General features: G+C 45.3%; 1 protein-coding gene across 5 annotated transcripts in view; it reads right to left on the minus strand.

Moving 5' to 3' along the window:
* FYN (FYN proto-oncogene, Src family tyrosine kinase) overlaps positions 1-14,686 on the minus strand; it is a 142,239-nt gene extending 127,553 nt beyond the window's left edge. For 2 of the 5 annotated variants that reach the window (XM_052781287.1, XM_052781282.1), the window contains exon 1: positions 14,284-14,686. The gene's annotated coding sequence lies outside the window, so the exon portion shown is untranslated. Of the gene's footprint in view, positions 1-14,227 lie in introns of all 5 variants that reach the window. The other 3 variants (XM_052781290.1, XM_052781288.1, XM_052781283.1) reach the window with 3 other exon arrangements.
* Between the last annotated feature and the right edge of the window lie 511 nt (positions 14,687-15,197).

The following is a 15,197-nucleotide window of genomic DNA, read 5'->3' on the forward strand; positions in this document are numbered from 1 at the left end:
AAAAAAAAAGAACAACTGCTGCCCAGAAGGTTTATGCTGTTTTTTCAGGGCTTAGCCACTGCTGACTAGTAAAAATCATCATCCAGGTCTTTCTTCCCTTGAGTCAAAAAGGGGTCAGGTTCATTCTTTAACATGTTCTCCTGCTCCCCAAAAAGCCAACCCCCAAACCCAAAGAAAAAACTGTTTAAAACCAGTTATCTACATATACAGGCAATGACATGTACTATACCTCTAGTCCAAGCTTGTGGCATGTACTCAGGCTTCAGCGCACCAGCAAATGTAATTTCCAAAATTAAGGTTTAGAGATTAAGTTATGAGACCCTCCCTACCCCCCTTTGTTTTGTTTTGTTTTAATACATTGTATCCCTTGCTTTGCCTCTTTAGCAAATGTGATAATTGGTTTTAAGTTGCTAAAAAGTAATTCTTGACAAGATTGACACTTGGAAATTCCTACAACAAAGAACCAGAGGGAATAAGGAGACACCTTAAACCAGCAGTCAACACCTGATGTGCTTAGGGTCAAAAACTAAGGAGCTGCTTTTCAAGCGGTAAGCCACCACAAGCTTGTCAGAGAATAAAGTCACAAGAGGATGGAAAATGGAAACAAAAAAATCTGACTCACATCTGTAACATAAAAGGACCATTTCTGACATTTTTGCTTAATACACATATTGCACACAGGCAGCGGGTGTGCTTGAACAGCCCAAGGTCAGCTATCTGGGAAGGAATCTGCATCTTCAGGAGGGTATGGTATTTGGCTGGGGAGGGGAATTGGTGGGCTTGTCTGTTTGGGCAGCACTGCTAATGCTTTAACTATTGCAAAACAGAGGAGAGAAAGTGGTTTTAAATTACTTATTCCTCCTAAATAGCACACTGGGATGGCCTCAAGGGCCTCATACTGAGCAATGCCCCACTCCTTTTACAGAGGCCTTTGCATCTTTAATTTTTTTTTTTTTCCCCCCAGAGAGATTAAAAATGATATACAAAGAAGTCACTGTATTGCTTGGAAACATCTGCCAACATTAACAGAAGAAGAAAACTGAGAACATTTTTAGGATCAGCCTCTATTACACCCATCTATGTACCAGCAGTTTCAAAACAGCACATATTAGCCACAAATCAACTGTACCAACTAGCCTTCCAGACAGCGCAATCAAAATACATATATTAAAAATACCTGAGTCAAACTGGTGGAACCAATCTTCAACGATTTGAATATCTTAGATTTAATTAGAAGGTGTTAACAAGCACACACACACATTGATTCCATAAGAAAAGGACAGCAACCTTTGAGATCTTCAGTGGCAGCTCCCACCAGTCTAGGTCAGATCTCAGTGGCCCCATGAACGCATGTAACATCTCCAGCTCCAAACTCCAGCCCCTTCTTCCTCTCCTCCAAAACCACTGCAATATTTAAATATTTTGGGTTGATAACACTTGCTTCCAGTCCTACCACCACCCAAACTTTACTCAAATGAGTGGTCAGGGAGAGGATGCAGCAGACCAAAGGTGCTGGCATTGTCTGGAGTAGGTACTGATCTCCTGCACTCCGTTCTGTTGCCTCATCCCCCAGAGTTTCTACCAAAATAACATACCTTACACTCTTTGGAGAAGGACACCTTTTGTGACTTCTCTAGTTTGCTAACAATAACCTAAGTTGTCTTGCATAACCGGTTTAAACAAATATTAAGTACAAGCTGATATACATCCCCCTCATCTTCCCACTGAAACTATTTTACTCAAGCTGCCACCAAACACCAGAAAGCTGGTGAGCTTTTCACACGACTTAAAGAAAAACTGGAACAAAAATTCAAAATGCTTTAAACTCTCACCATCTCCCCCACAAGAGCTTATATATGGCACCAAGCGACCCTAGTTTCTGACTAATAAAAGCAAATAAATAAAAGCATGCAGCCTTCCGAGATGGTCAACCTCACCTGAGCAGCCTTGGTGAGAGCTGTTCTCCAGCACTGCCAATAGAACCTGGGGAAGGTCTGTGTGCCAAGGGGTCCGGGGGGAGCATTTATTACTGTCAACAGGCAAAACTCCACATTTCTCCACATACTATAGAGATCAGTTTAGTAGTAAGCCTCCGCTTTGGTATAGCTCTTGCACGCCATCCTTCTGCCACACAACGATGCCTGCGTAACCTGAACGAGCTGTGTAACCCAAGGTTCGTTTCCATACCAGGAGGGGCTTCTTACCTCTGAGCCCCAATCAACTCAACCTACAATGCCAACTGTACAGAGTGAAAATATACAACAAATTCTCTGGGGTAGGGCAAAAAATAATCCATCTTTTTATTTTTTAATCGCCGTGAATATAAGCAGTTCTGCAGCATTATGATCAGAGCATTGTGAACACCCATTAGTTCAAGGATAAACAGCTCATTTGTGTTGGGAGATGAGAGGATTTGCAGGAAGGCAAGGAAGGTGAGCAACAGAGAAGACTGAAGTAAGTAAGCACGAAGACAGGATTGCTGTAAGCAGGGTTGTGGGAACAAAATAGGTGAAAGAGGGACCTCTAAAAGAGCCTCTGGCAGTCACAGCCAGGGCCACAGAGCTAGAACAAATACCCAAAGAAAAATCACAGGAGGAAAACAGTGGTGGCAACAGCCAGCGTAGGAAGGGAGACTTTGAAGAAGTTCCCTGGTGGGGACAAATACTGAAGGGAGAGGGGAAGGGGGAGGAAAAAAAAAAAAAAAAAAGCCTGACAATTCCTCTCCCTTGTCCACCTTCCCAGCTCAAACCTCTCTACCACTGCTTCCTTTTACACCCACTGGGCTTTTAAGGCTTCTTTCTTCTTTGCTTGTACCAAGATCCCCGGAAGGTCCTCGAGGCACAGCGACTGTTCAGCCCAGCCTCCTCTCTCACCGAGTCAGTCAGTATTCACTCCACACCCCAGACACTTACCTTGCCACAGCTTTTTGGGAATCAGAATTTCCTAAACTAAATACTAATATCTTACACATTAAAGCAGACATATGCATGTGGAAGATTTACACCTTCAGTTCCTCTCCCACACTGGGGCATGAGGATGACTGAGCTAGGTGATGTGAGCCACACACTCCTCGAAGCAGCAGCAACTGCAGGACAAGTCCCATGTGCATGGGCTTGGCGGTGGTTGTGGATTTCTCTTGTATTCCAAAGGTTCTGATTTTTTTTCAGGCAAACATTGATTTAAGTACTTAAGCCATTAATCACAACATTTTCATTTTGTGTGTGCTTGAAAAAAAATACATAAAAAAATAAAGATCAAGTAGTGAGGAAGATTAAACCTTTAAAAAGCAGAGACTATAGCTAGTCACATGTACTTCAGTCACCTATAATAGCACAACTCGCAATGACAGAATCTCAGAAATCTAGTGGAGAAGAAACACCTTCTGGGTATAAAATCTTAAGCACATGTTACTGTCCCACATCTTCCGTAAGGCTCATCTGGGTGGAATGCCTGTTATTTCAATCCTCATATTTGCTACCAAACATTAACTTTAAAGTGGGTAACTTAGCTAATAGCTAAAGTACCGCCAGGAAAACAAACATAACACACACAATGCATCTTGTTTGCATATGCTGTTTACTATGCATTTTCTTCACTGTTTTACCAAAATAATCACTGTGATACAATCTTACTGCTTCAGGTTATATAGCTATATGCAGCGTGAAAGCCTGGTGCAAAAATTCACTACAGGGAAATGGAAACCTTTGCAGTTTTGTGTATGCAAACACTGGTTTGGTCATCTGCTTCATGTAATTGAAGCAAAGGGTCATCTCTCTTCCAGCTCTTTTTGAGGTGACAGAGAAGCCTACAAGTACTCCCCTGCAAGGGAGAGTTTCCACCACTCCAGCTCCAGGGAAGTGAAGACAACTGACAGCAACTGAAGATCTGGCACCAAATAAGCAATTTAATTAGCAGGCAGGTGGAGGGAAGTAATTATTTCTCTCTATGCAACATTTGTGAGACCACATCTGGAGTACTTGGTCTGGTTTTGGGAGTCCTGGGAAAAGAAAGATTGACATGCTGGAGTGAACCCAGTGGATAGCCACCAAGATGCTGCAGCACTTGACGTATGAAGGAGAAGTCGAGAGAGCTGGATTTGTCCAATCTGTCTTGGGAGATAACTCAAAACCTGACTGGACGAGGCCCTGGCTTTGAAGTTAGACCCGGCTTTGAGTTTAGCCCTGTTCTGTGCAGGGAGATGATTTCCAGAGGTCCCTTCAAACCTAGATTCTTCTGTTTAAATTTTAAAAGTAAGAAGAGCTCATGTCAGAGAAGGGCTATTAAAAAGTAGTTTAATAGAAGAACTATTAAAAAGTACCTTTAGATGAGAAATCTGTTAGCTCTAGAGAGAGCTCAGTTACAGAAAATTTTTTACAATATGATTGGAGGAAGCAAAAAAAATATTGTAGGTGATCATTCCTTCAAACAAAACTAGGGTTCCCCCCCAGGTTTAAAGTGTGATGTGAAAGAGTCCAAAGCTACATACTTGTCACAATATACACAGGTTTAGCAAGTTTCCATACCAACAATCATAAAGTAAATCTACACGATGCCATTTTCAAAATATTTTCTCAGAAATTATACCTCACAGTGGCAACATATTGCTGATTACGGAAGAAATTCTTACTATCGCAGTTTGGGGTGACTACATTATTGGCAAACACAGATCTTATTTCCCTTGCAGAGTTGATCATAACCGCATTCTCTTAAGATCTGTGATATTTCACTTTTGGAAGAGAGTGACAGCACTAAGAAATCCACAGAAATGTATTTACACTTCAAAATTAAGTTTGAGACAGCAAGCCCTCTAAACCAGTTTACTTTGAAAAGATCTCACTCATCAAGAGGTACTCTCCCACTCTCATGGTGACATAATTTGAACAGTGATTGCATACTTCTTTAAAAAAAGATCGAAAAAAACCTGCTGCATACAATTGCAGCACCATGTCATTTTAAAGCTTGTGGGTAGCTGTTATAGATGGAGCTCCCGAGGAACATAATCACTCTCCTTCAGTGGGGCAGATAATGTTGAAAAAAAAAAAAAAAACCCAAACCCAAACCAAAACAAAACAAAACCAACCCAAAATATTTCTTTTAAGTTTTGTAGCAATTTTTCAAAAAGCTAGTTTGAATAGGTTTTGGTGCTGTTAAAATGAACATTCATATAGTTAATCCATTATTTCAGGTCATCACTCTCATGTGTCTTCTTTTTTGTGTCAAAAAGTAAAGTACAGCCTCTACAGCACCACACATTGCTGCACAGATACACTCACAACAACTAGGAACACATCACGGTGGTTCTGGAAGCGGTGCAGGCACATTAGCACGATGCTCCTCCCGGGCTGCTGGGGCTATCCTGACTCTCACACACAAGCTCTTCTGTCCACCTCGGTACAGTGCTGTGCAGATGTACCCCGTCTGAGGCCTGCTCTACCCAAGGAAGTAAAACCAAAGCAATGCTTTTTTGACCCACCGTCCACATTCAGGTCCAGATTATTCTCAGCACAGTCCTGCTGTGCCACATTAGCTCTAGAACGATGACAGCTATCTTTTATAAGACACAAACTTACGTGACAAATCTTGGAGGAGTTGACCACAAAAGCAAAATTTGGCTGACTTGTTTAACACCTACAGCTATACAGTCAGCTACATAAAGCAGAACTAACTTTTTTGCATGGGAGGAAACAAAAAAAAAAACCCAAACAACGTAACCTTACAACAGTTCAAATTAAGACTTGCTGAAAACATAGCAAAAGCACAGACAAGGTCACCTTACCCTTAAAGAAATCACTGAATCACTCAGATGCCAGAGGAAGCATACAATTTTAAAAAAAGCTTACAAATGAAAGAAGTTTTTTTAACCTTTTACAGAACTGGCAGCAAATTGTTCTGAATGTCAAGTCATCAAGTAGTGCAAACCGATGCTCTGTCCTGCCTGCAATGACTGAGGAGGAGGAAAAGGGACACAGTCTTCCCTGTGCACTTTGTCCGCAGACCTATTTGTTCCTTTTTGGCAGCCCCACTTGAACATTAGGACAAGGAGTTCTACAGTTTTTAAGTACGTCAGTAACGCTGCCCTAAGCAAGACAGACAGTTAATGCCCATCTTCTACCTCCCCCAACGCACGCAAGGTCATTTTTGACCTTCAGATGTAAAGGGATGTTTCTTCTACAAGGTCACATCATTTAGCAGCTCTCTTCTCAGCCAAACTTTTGTGTTTGTTACATTTCCTACAAAAGGGAAACTCCTACAGAGGTGGTCAAAAGAACTGAAGCCAACACTATGTGTGGTTTTTTGAGAGCATACAGCCTGTTGCACAGAGTTAAATCTGGCTCTTCAGCTTGCCAGCTTCTGTACACTGACCTTAAGCCAATTGCAGGCTGATGGGCTTACAGAGTTTTTCAACAGTGATTACAGCTAATAAAATGGGTTGCATTAAACACGTGTTTGATTTTTTTTTTCTTTTAAAGGTGGTTTGCCTCAGTCTTTCTGAATAGAATAGAAAAGAGATTAAAAAATAAAAATAAAATAAAAATCCAGTTGCTATTCCTCCTCACCAGTCCAAAGTATGAGGTCTTATGTCCATTCAAAGACACATGGAGAACTTAATATCTGGGACAAAAGGCCTGCATATTCAGCTAAAGGGTTTAAATGAAAATTATGAATGACCCTAGATACTGTGCTATTCAAAGGATCAGCTTTAAATAGTTTTTTTCCTTCTTGAGGAGTGAAACCAGCAAAACATTATCAATGAATTTGGAAATGGGACTTAGAATGTCTCTTGCTGAAATCACTAATTCAAATGCTGCTCAGAGTGATAACGACCAGAAATTTCATAGTCTATCAGTTATCTCGCAGCCAAATCCCAGAAGGAAATTTAGGAGTTTTCAATTACTTCCCAGGAAGGCAGACAGGCAACAGAAACAGCATTTTTGCTGGTCTTCGGACAAAAACCTTACTGGATGTGGGCTCCCCCTCCGTAACCTTATTATTCAGACCTGCCCATTTCAAAGCGTGCAAGACGACCTGTCTGCAGAGAGGTCTAAAAACACGCAAGAGGTCATTAACCTCACCATAAAAAAACCTCCTCCACCATTAACTTCACCACTAAAAATAAACACTGAGTATTTACATATAGTTTAAGACAAGAAACAGTCTAATTGCCTAGTCAGACAATAGAGGTTTTCATTCCGAGTCTTAGAGATGCTTATGTTTCCTGGAAAAAATATATCATTGCTTCCTAGTGAGAGGCTGCCCACAAAGAAAAACCCAGTCCCAAGAACAAACAAATATTCTTTCTTTTAACGGTCTTAGAGCTGCTTTCTGTTACACCTGCTCTCGTCTCCCCGGGGTAAAGGCAGCTGGCTGTAGGACGCAACCATTGCCATCTTCCAAACAGGGGTATCAGCTGGTCTTACACTAAGTCCTAAGAAATGACCAGGTATGGGATTAAGTTGTCTCAGAAGAAGGAAAAGTACTTCTGTGGAGAAGCAATACAAATCCAGAAGTTAGAAAGTAACAGACAAGCTTCTGCTGTATTTTTTTTTGGACAGTTAACACAGCCCCCAGAGTCACAGGTTGTCAGTTGATGCGGAGATAGCTACAGCCCTCATTAACATAGTCGCGAAGTTTGTACAGGCTAAAAAGAGAGAGAAAAGGTCCACGAGCACTCTTGCTGTGTGCCTCACCGACGGCCCAGAGCCAACACGAGCTCATTCACCAATGTTGCTGCTAATCTCAGCTCCAGCTCGGTGCCCACTGCTTTCATCTCCCAGCACGATGCCACGATGCAGCACATTATCGCAGCTTCTGGCTCAGACAACTTCTGAACTAACCGGCAACAAGTCTTCGCAGTTATTTTGGGCAAGAGCATCAACTTCAATTATAATCCCCAGAGCAATTCTGCAGTTTAAAGGTCAGGCACAAAAGGGAAAAAAACCAACATACTTGTAAAAAAAAAATTAAAATCAACAATTATCTGTACACTGATATCAGGAGCCAAGATAGGAACTGCATGATATTCCAAAATCATGCCAGGAAAACCTTCAGAGCTGCCTCTTTTGTAAGTGGTACAGCTGCAAGTCAAAGATCAACGTTACACAAGGTGCTCTTTCACACACAGGTTGTTCTAAAACAAGGGAGGTTGGAAGGTCTTTATTAATACAATAAAAAGCCTTCAAATGTATGTTAAAGTTTATTTGTTTAAGAAAACCCACAAATAAAATAATAAAAATTGTAAAGAAAAAGGATGCTAGGAACCACCAGATATGGTCATTTAGAGAACTGTCATGGAACAGAAAAGTTTTTCTTAAAAAAACCCTGAATGGGTATTTAATATTAATCTTCAATCTCATATCCTGTTTAACTTCTCTGTATAGCTTCATATAGCAAACTGAGGCCTGACAAGATAAAAATATTACTGCCAGATATTTTTTATCTTGGAGTCTACCAAAAAGGCTCAAGAAGTATTTTATTCGAATCTGTTAACATGGAAAAACTGGAGCCAAGAGGAAAAGGACAATTTCAAACAAAGATATTTCACCCAAGTCAAGCCAATCATTTGAGGTTTCCTCCTTCCTTCTCCAAAAAATTGCTAAAGCAAGAGTTATTTGCAAGTTTAAGTGGTGCCAAACACTTCTCTTCTATTAAAGCAAATGTCCTCACACACACACACAAGCAGCTTCCTCTGCCAGCTTCAAAACACTTTTGAAATTCACCACTGCGAGTGACATAGCTTTGGTGAATAAAACAACATTTTTTCAAGCATTTCTGGAAGCTTCAGTACTGATGGTACATTTTGCCTGAAACGCGAGGTCTCAATTTCAGATTAAAGTAAATTGTTACAGCCCTTACAGAGCCAAGGCTTTAGATGTTTATTGGTCTTTCAGAGCTCCCAGAGCTGTTGCAAGGCAGCATCAAGGATGCGAGGAAGCTCCTCCCCAGGCCACCCCAAGAGCTTTTGCAAAGCAAAGTGTACTATGCGAGGTAGAGCCTTTGTTCAGGGCTGGCTGCTGACAGTGCCACCGACTAAGGGGCCAGGCATTTTGGGGACAGCCCAGCAAATGCCCTCACAGCACGGGATCCGATACTATCAAAAGTAGCTCTGGCTCCTTTGAGGAGCTCTGGCTGGACTGCTCTGTACTTCAAAGCACTGAGCACATCACTCAACAGCTGCTTCTCAACATCCCTCCTTTCTGATTGTAGCCACAGGGTACCTAAAGCAGGATGGGATGAAGAATTTCCCTAGGCTAGAAAAGGCATCCAGTCATTGCTGCTTCCTAAAAAACCCACCAAAATAAAATAAAATAAATAAGCGTAGAGGGGTGACCTTCTCTGTTCCCATCAAAACATTCTCACATCACAGCTGCCTTGTATAGGTCATCCTATTAAACCGTGTCTCAATGTGAAGAACATCAACTAACTTGCTCTAAGAATTTAGGTTACTGGCTTAATCAAGTAGGACTTATTACTCACGGATACTCTAGAAAATGACAGTGTGGAACAAGCAACTTTCACAGTTGCAAGACTTCCCTGAATCAGGAGAAGCTGAGCTGGAAAACATGGGGTAACCTCTCCCCATATCACCTTGTCACAAACAACATCAGTAGATCCATTAAAATTGGGATGCCTTTGATACAAAAAGGGAACTGCATTTTGGGAAGGAGAGCAAGTTTAAGATTCATTTGCTGTCCTTTCCCCTGTTGAAAAAGCGATTTCACTCAGGCCATCTAATTCAAATCAGTTGATACTGCCAGGCTAGGTTTTTGATGGCGTTTTCAGATGAAAAACATCCATTCAAATTCATGGTATACAATGAGTAGAGCTGGTCAGGAAAGATCCAACAGTCACTTCTGCAAGAAAATTTAGTTCTATCCATACCTAAAAGCTCCGTAAAACTGTTGCTGATTTTATACTTCAGTAAAAAGTCAAGATGTCAAAGGTTCTATTTTGTTCCACACAGATGCCAATATTTTGAGTTGAAGTCCTTGCTTTCGTAGCAAGTTAACATTCAAAACAGTCAGAAGCAAGATGAGGTGACATGTTTTGATTGACTTGAAGTAATTTTGTTTTTCAATTCCCCCAGTAAAAGTGCTGATATTGTTCAGTTTTGTTCCCATTCCAAGTGAAGGAAAGTTCCAAAAATCCTTTACAAAATGCCATTGTTTTCCTGCAGCCAGTGGTAAGGAGAACAAAGGGGTGCTTCTCCTTGGCTGCAAACTCCCATAAGGTCAGGCCTGTTTCTAGTTTCAGGGCTCAAGGACATCTCCCACAGACAGGTTTAACTTGACCAGTCTCAAACTGCAAGGCAGCTTACCTGCCTGAAACCAAACCAACGCTTGAGCACGTTAAGAAGTGAGACTGCCCTACAGCACAGTGCTAACGAGGCCCACGCGCTCCTTAAGGAGCATCGTACGCTTCTCAGATGTACTAAAACAACTTAAGCCTTTCACGTTTCATCTAGACCTGTCATTTCTCAGTCTAGAAGTCAGGCACTAAGGGCAAAACCCATGACAGAATGCAAATGCTAGAAATCCCGATTCTTCTACACCTACACCTGGATGCTTGTCACCTATTGAAATACAAAACACAAAGCTTTTCGTTGTTTTTGTTTGTTTGTTTGTCTTTTGGTTGTTTTGTTTTTTTTTTTAATTATTACTATCTTATTGAAAGCAGGTTAGGTTTTTTAAACTCTAAGAGCAAGCCACTGTGGTGCCAAGTGAGACACCCAGCAGACAGGCAAATGCAGTACTGGAGTTTCACCTCCTTCTGAGGCACTTTGAATTGGGAGGCCCTGGCAGCATTTCCACCAGCACACCGGCCGCTGGGAGCACAGCTCTGAGGTGCACAACGTGTTCGGCATGGCGTAGCAAGCAGCTACATCCCTCACTCAGGGGGGCGAGATCCGCAAGGGTTGCAACCGCCCTGATAGCTCGGCCTCGGGATGGTCCGCACTGAAGCATGCAAACCATCTTGTGGGTTTTGCCCCAAGTAAATCTCTAACTTGCACGGTACAGATCTGTAGGTCTTTTGTCACCAAAGGAGTCCTTAATTGCTGGATTTCAGTGAGACCGCGTGGGTGAATTAGATTTGTCGGTTCAAGTCCTGGTTTAGGAGTAATGGGTCAAAATACTCGTGAAGACACTTCTGCAGGAGCTGCAGGGGTGGGAAAGGGACAGGAGTCATTGGTTTTCTCCCTCTCAAAGGAAGGTCACTTTAACAATACACACTGCCAGCAGCAGACCTGCCCATAAAGCAAATTACAAAGCACTGTCCATGACACAAATGAACGCCATTATTATACATTCAAAGTAGCGCCCAAACTGAATTAAGCAGAACTTTACAGAACAAGTTTGAATCAAATATTAATGCGTGCCCCAGAGAGAAGGAAGAAGGGAAAACACATGCGTGCAACTCTTTCTCTCCCTGAAGTAAAAGCACTATAATGCAGCAAGACAGCAAAATGAAGACGTTGGTTAAACAAAAGCAATCAGGCATAAGGTGGCCAACAGCTCTAAGCCTTCCTTAACACAACTAAATATATGATATTGTAGGTGTACCATATTACAGTGTTAAATCATCACAAAGGCACCCGCCAGTTTTCACTCATCTAGCTACAATTTTATTACACTGTAAATCCTGTGCAGACCATACCATGTCCAGATTAGTATATTCAGCTTAATTCAGCTAAGCCATAGGGCCAATGGCCGCAGAGGCCCTCTCCGAATCAGACTCCACCCATGCATTTTCAATGACACTATTCAGGCATTTCACGTAAACGTGTTGTGAAATCTAGTGTAGTATCTCAAAAATAACTAGTTCCTCAGCAATGCTTTATCTCACTCAAATGAAATAGAAATTTGTCAATGGGTCCTAACTTTTAAAGATACTTAAAATGAAAACGATTAATAAGCAACTTCTCTGTACCACCTTCTTCACTTCTGCCTTACATCAACTACCATGCCCATACGCCAAAGTTGTTTGTCCCTCAGTGAAGACATGTATTTATTCAACATCAAAACAATTTCCAGAGAAGCCTGTTCAGGGTTTTATACTTAACTGGTATTTCATGCCACTACATCTTCCACCAGCAGGCAACACAGAATTTCTGAAACAACATGCCTGAAGCATAAACCACAAAACACCACAGCCAGTGGCCTACCATTAGACAACTTCATATTGGAAACTCTTGTTTTTGCCAAAGATGAGCCATGCAGATGAGGCAGTAATTTGTTAGAGATAGAGAAGAAGCAGGCTTACAGGCACCCTCTAAGAAGCATCTGAACATTTCAACAAACTAAGGATAATCTGCAGCCTACTAACAACGAAATACAAATTTTGAAGGAATTAATTAGGCAATCTTCCTTTCTCTTTTTCATCAAAATCACAGCTTTGTGGGGTAAAAAAGGCTCAAGAAAGAACCCATTGTTTTTTCCAAGAGATTCCCTTCTTAAAATTGTTCTTAAAAAATTGTGAAAAGGCACTGGTCTACTGACGTTCATGAAGTGTTACCAGTTTTCTGAGCACATACATCAAGGTGCTGAAAACTCCTGTATCAGTGGGGGGGCGGTGGAAGGTAACAACCTTTCCACTTTACTGATATTAAGTAAATGTTCAATTGTAAAAATGAACTTCTCTCCCCTCCAGTTTCCCACTGGGTCATGCAGTGGCTGCAATGGATGTACTGAAAAGTTGGAGATGCTGCCTTCCCTCCCTTCCCACTGGTATTTTTCTTCTGGCCTCCTTTGTTCACTTAACAGAACTTTGTTTGAAGTGTGTTTTTACTCCTTCACTGCATGACAAACCCACACAGTCAGAAGACAGGCTTATAAAAACCACAGATCTCCAGCAGGGAGCTCGACGGTGGGTGTAATGTTGGACACAGCTCTCCATTCATCATGCACATTCTCCGGATTTCAAGTTGACAGTGTCCCTTCAGCTTACTGTTCCTCCTCATGGGAGATCAGACGAGTCAACCCTAATGAAAACACTTCCTTCACCAGCATATAAACAAACAGATCTTCACCTGCAATTGTTTTAAGCTTTGGCCACAGAATGCTACTTAAAAAGATATCGAGACCAAAAAAAAAAAAAAAAGATGGGGGTGGGGGGGAAGAGATACTGGAAAGTGTTACAGCTGCAGGGATGGTGGAAGGAAGGATGTGGGAGTTCAGGAGGTTGTACGCAAGGAGGAAAATGACAAGGTCTCAAAGGCGTTCCCAGTCCTGTGCATGCATTTCAAAACCCCGTCTGTTCCCACTTGTTATTTAGCATTTTAAGAATCAGAGCGTATCAGAGTGATTGATGAACAACTGCAGAGGGTTGCTTTCCACTCAGCCTAGACCTTCTCCTCCACCACCAACTCAGCCCTGCCCTGCCCGTCACCACTGAACGGACCGAGGTATCACGGTCTTGTTTTCACAAAGTGACCCCCCTCCCGCCCTGGCCCTCTCCTAGCACTCACACACATGCAAAATCCACACGGAGCAGAAATAAAGCGAGTTCCAGAGGAAGAAGAGACCAAACTGAGCGTTATTAAGGAGGTTGGGCGACACGTACACCGTAGCTCTGCAGACGCAGCGAAACGCTGGCACCCATGGTGTGGCGTTTGGTATCTCTTGCTGATCTAAAATGTGACTGGAAAGGAACTGGCACCAGATCAGCGGTCTCATCTGGGGAGGAACAGAGAGGCTCTAGGGGAAAGACAAGAAACAAGCCTCCTTTCACATCCTACCACCCTTGGGCATTTTGTGCGTCCCTTCTTTCTTCCCTGAAAGAGGCCTTTGTCACAGACGCGCAAATCCTATACGATTTATTTCAGAGGGAGAGAAGGTCTTTTTATTTATTCCAACACCCCCCCGCCCTCTTTTTCGCGGTTCGGCGGCAACAAACACAGCCCTGTGCTGCGCCCCCCTCCCCACTCCCCGGCCGGCGGCCGCGGGGCTGGAGGGGGGGACACGGACACGGACACGGGCGACCCCCGGGCACGCAGGGGCGCAGCCCCGGCCCCGCACAGCCGGTCACCGGCGCTGCCCCCGGCCCTCCCCGCGCTGCAGGCCGCGGCCGGCGGCTCCCGGCGGAGGAGTGTGCGTGTGTGCGTGTGGGTTGGGGGGGGTGCGTGGGGGACACCCGCAGCAGCGCGGCCGCCTCCCCTCCCCAGCAGCCCCCGCACCCCACCACCGCTCGGGCGCACAAAGGAAACAAACGCGCCGCAGCATCCCCCCCCCACCTCAACCCTTCCCGCTTCCCCCGGGCGGTGGCGGCGGGCTCCGGCCCCTCCGTTACCTGAGGCAGCTCGGCTCGGCTCGGCGCAGCGCGGGGCCGGGGCGGCGCCGCCGCACTCACATCCTTCTCGCTCCGCTCCTCCGCCGGCTGCCCCCGCCCGCCCGCCCGCAGCGAGGGGCGCCGCTCCGGGCGCCGCTGCCTCTCCCCGCGGGCAGACGCGCTGCGCCGAGCCCCGGTCTGCGGCGCGGAGGCGGCGGCAGAACCGCAGCCCGGGCAGGGATGAGCTCGCACGGGCTCTCCGCGCTGCTGCTGCTGCTGCTGCTGCTTCGCCTCCGCTCCGCCCGGGTGAGCGCGGCTCAGGGCGCTCCCCTCCCACCGGGGCTCCTGACAGATGGCGCAACCGCAGCACCGCCGCCGCCGCCCGGCCCCGCTCGCTTGCCCGCCCGCACGGAGCCGGCAGCCGCCTCCGCCTCCTCCTCCCCGCCCGCCGCGCCCCGCCGCGGAGGCGGCCCCAGACTGGCAGCGCCGCCGGCCTATGGCGAGGCGCGGCCGGCAACCGCCGCCGCTCTGATTGGCGGGCGGCGGGGAAGGCGGGGCGGGTGAGGCGGTCCCTCAGCGCCCGCTGGACGCGGCCGCGGGGAGGGCCGGGGCCCCCGGGTAGCCCCTGGGTAGCCCCCGGGTAGCGGCAGCCGGTTCGGGCGGCTCCGCGGGAGCCCGGTGGGGCCGTGCCGGAGGCTGCGCCGGGCTGGCCGGGAAGAGGAGCCGGGGGCGAAGTGGAGGGAGAAGGAGGAAGAGGCGGGGGGGGGCCCGGCCGGCCCATGGCGGGGGTCGCGGCCGGCAGCCACCGCCGGAGCGGTTCACGTTGGTCCGGGCGCCCCGCCGGGTGGCCTCGGGGAGGCGGGAGGCGGGAGCGGATCGTCTGAAGATCCCCGATGAATGGGAGAACAACCTTAAGCAGATTATGCCTCTTTGTG

Source organism: Harpia harpyja, chromosome 3, assembly GCF_026419915.1.
Source record: "Harpia harpyja isolate bHarHar1 chromosome 3, bHarHar1 primary haplotype, whole genome shotgun sequence".
NCBI lineage: Eukaryota > Metazoa > Chordata > Aves > Accipitriformes > Accipitridae > Harpia > Harpia harpyja.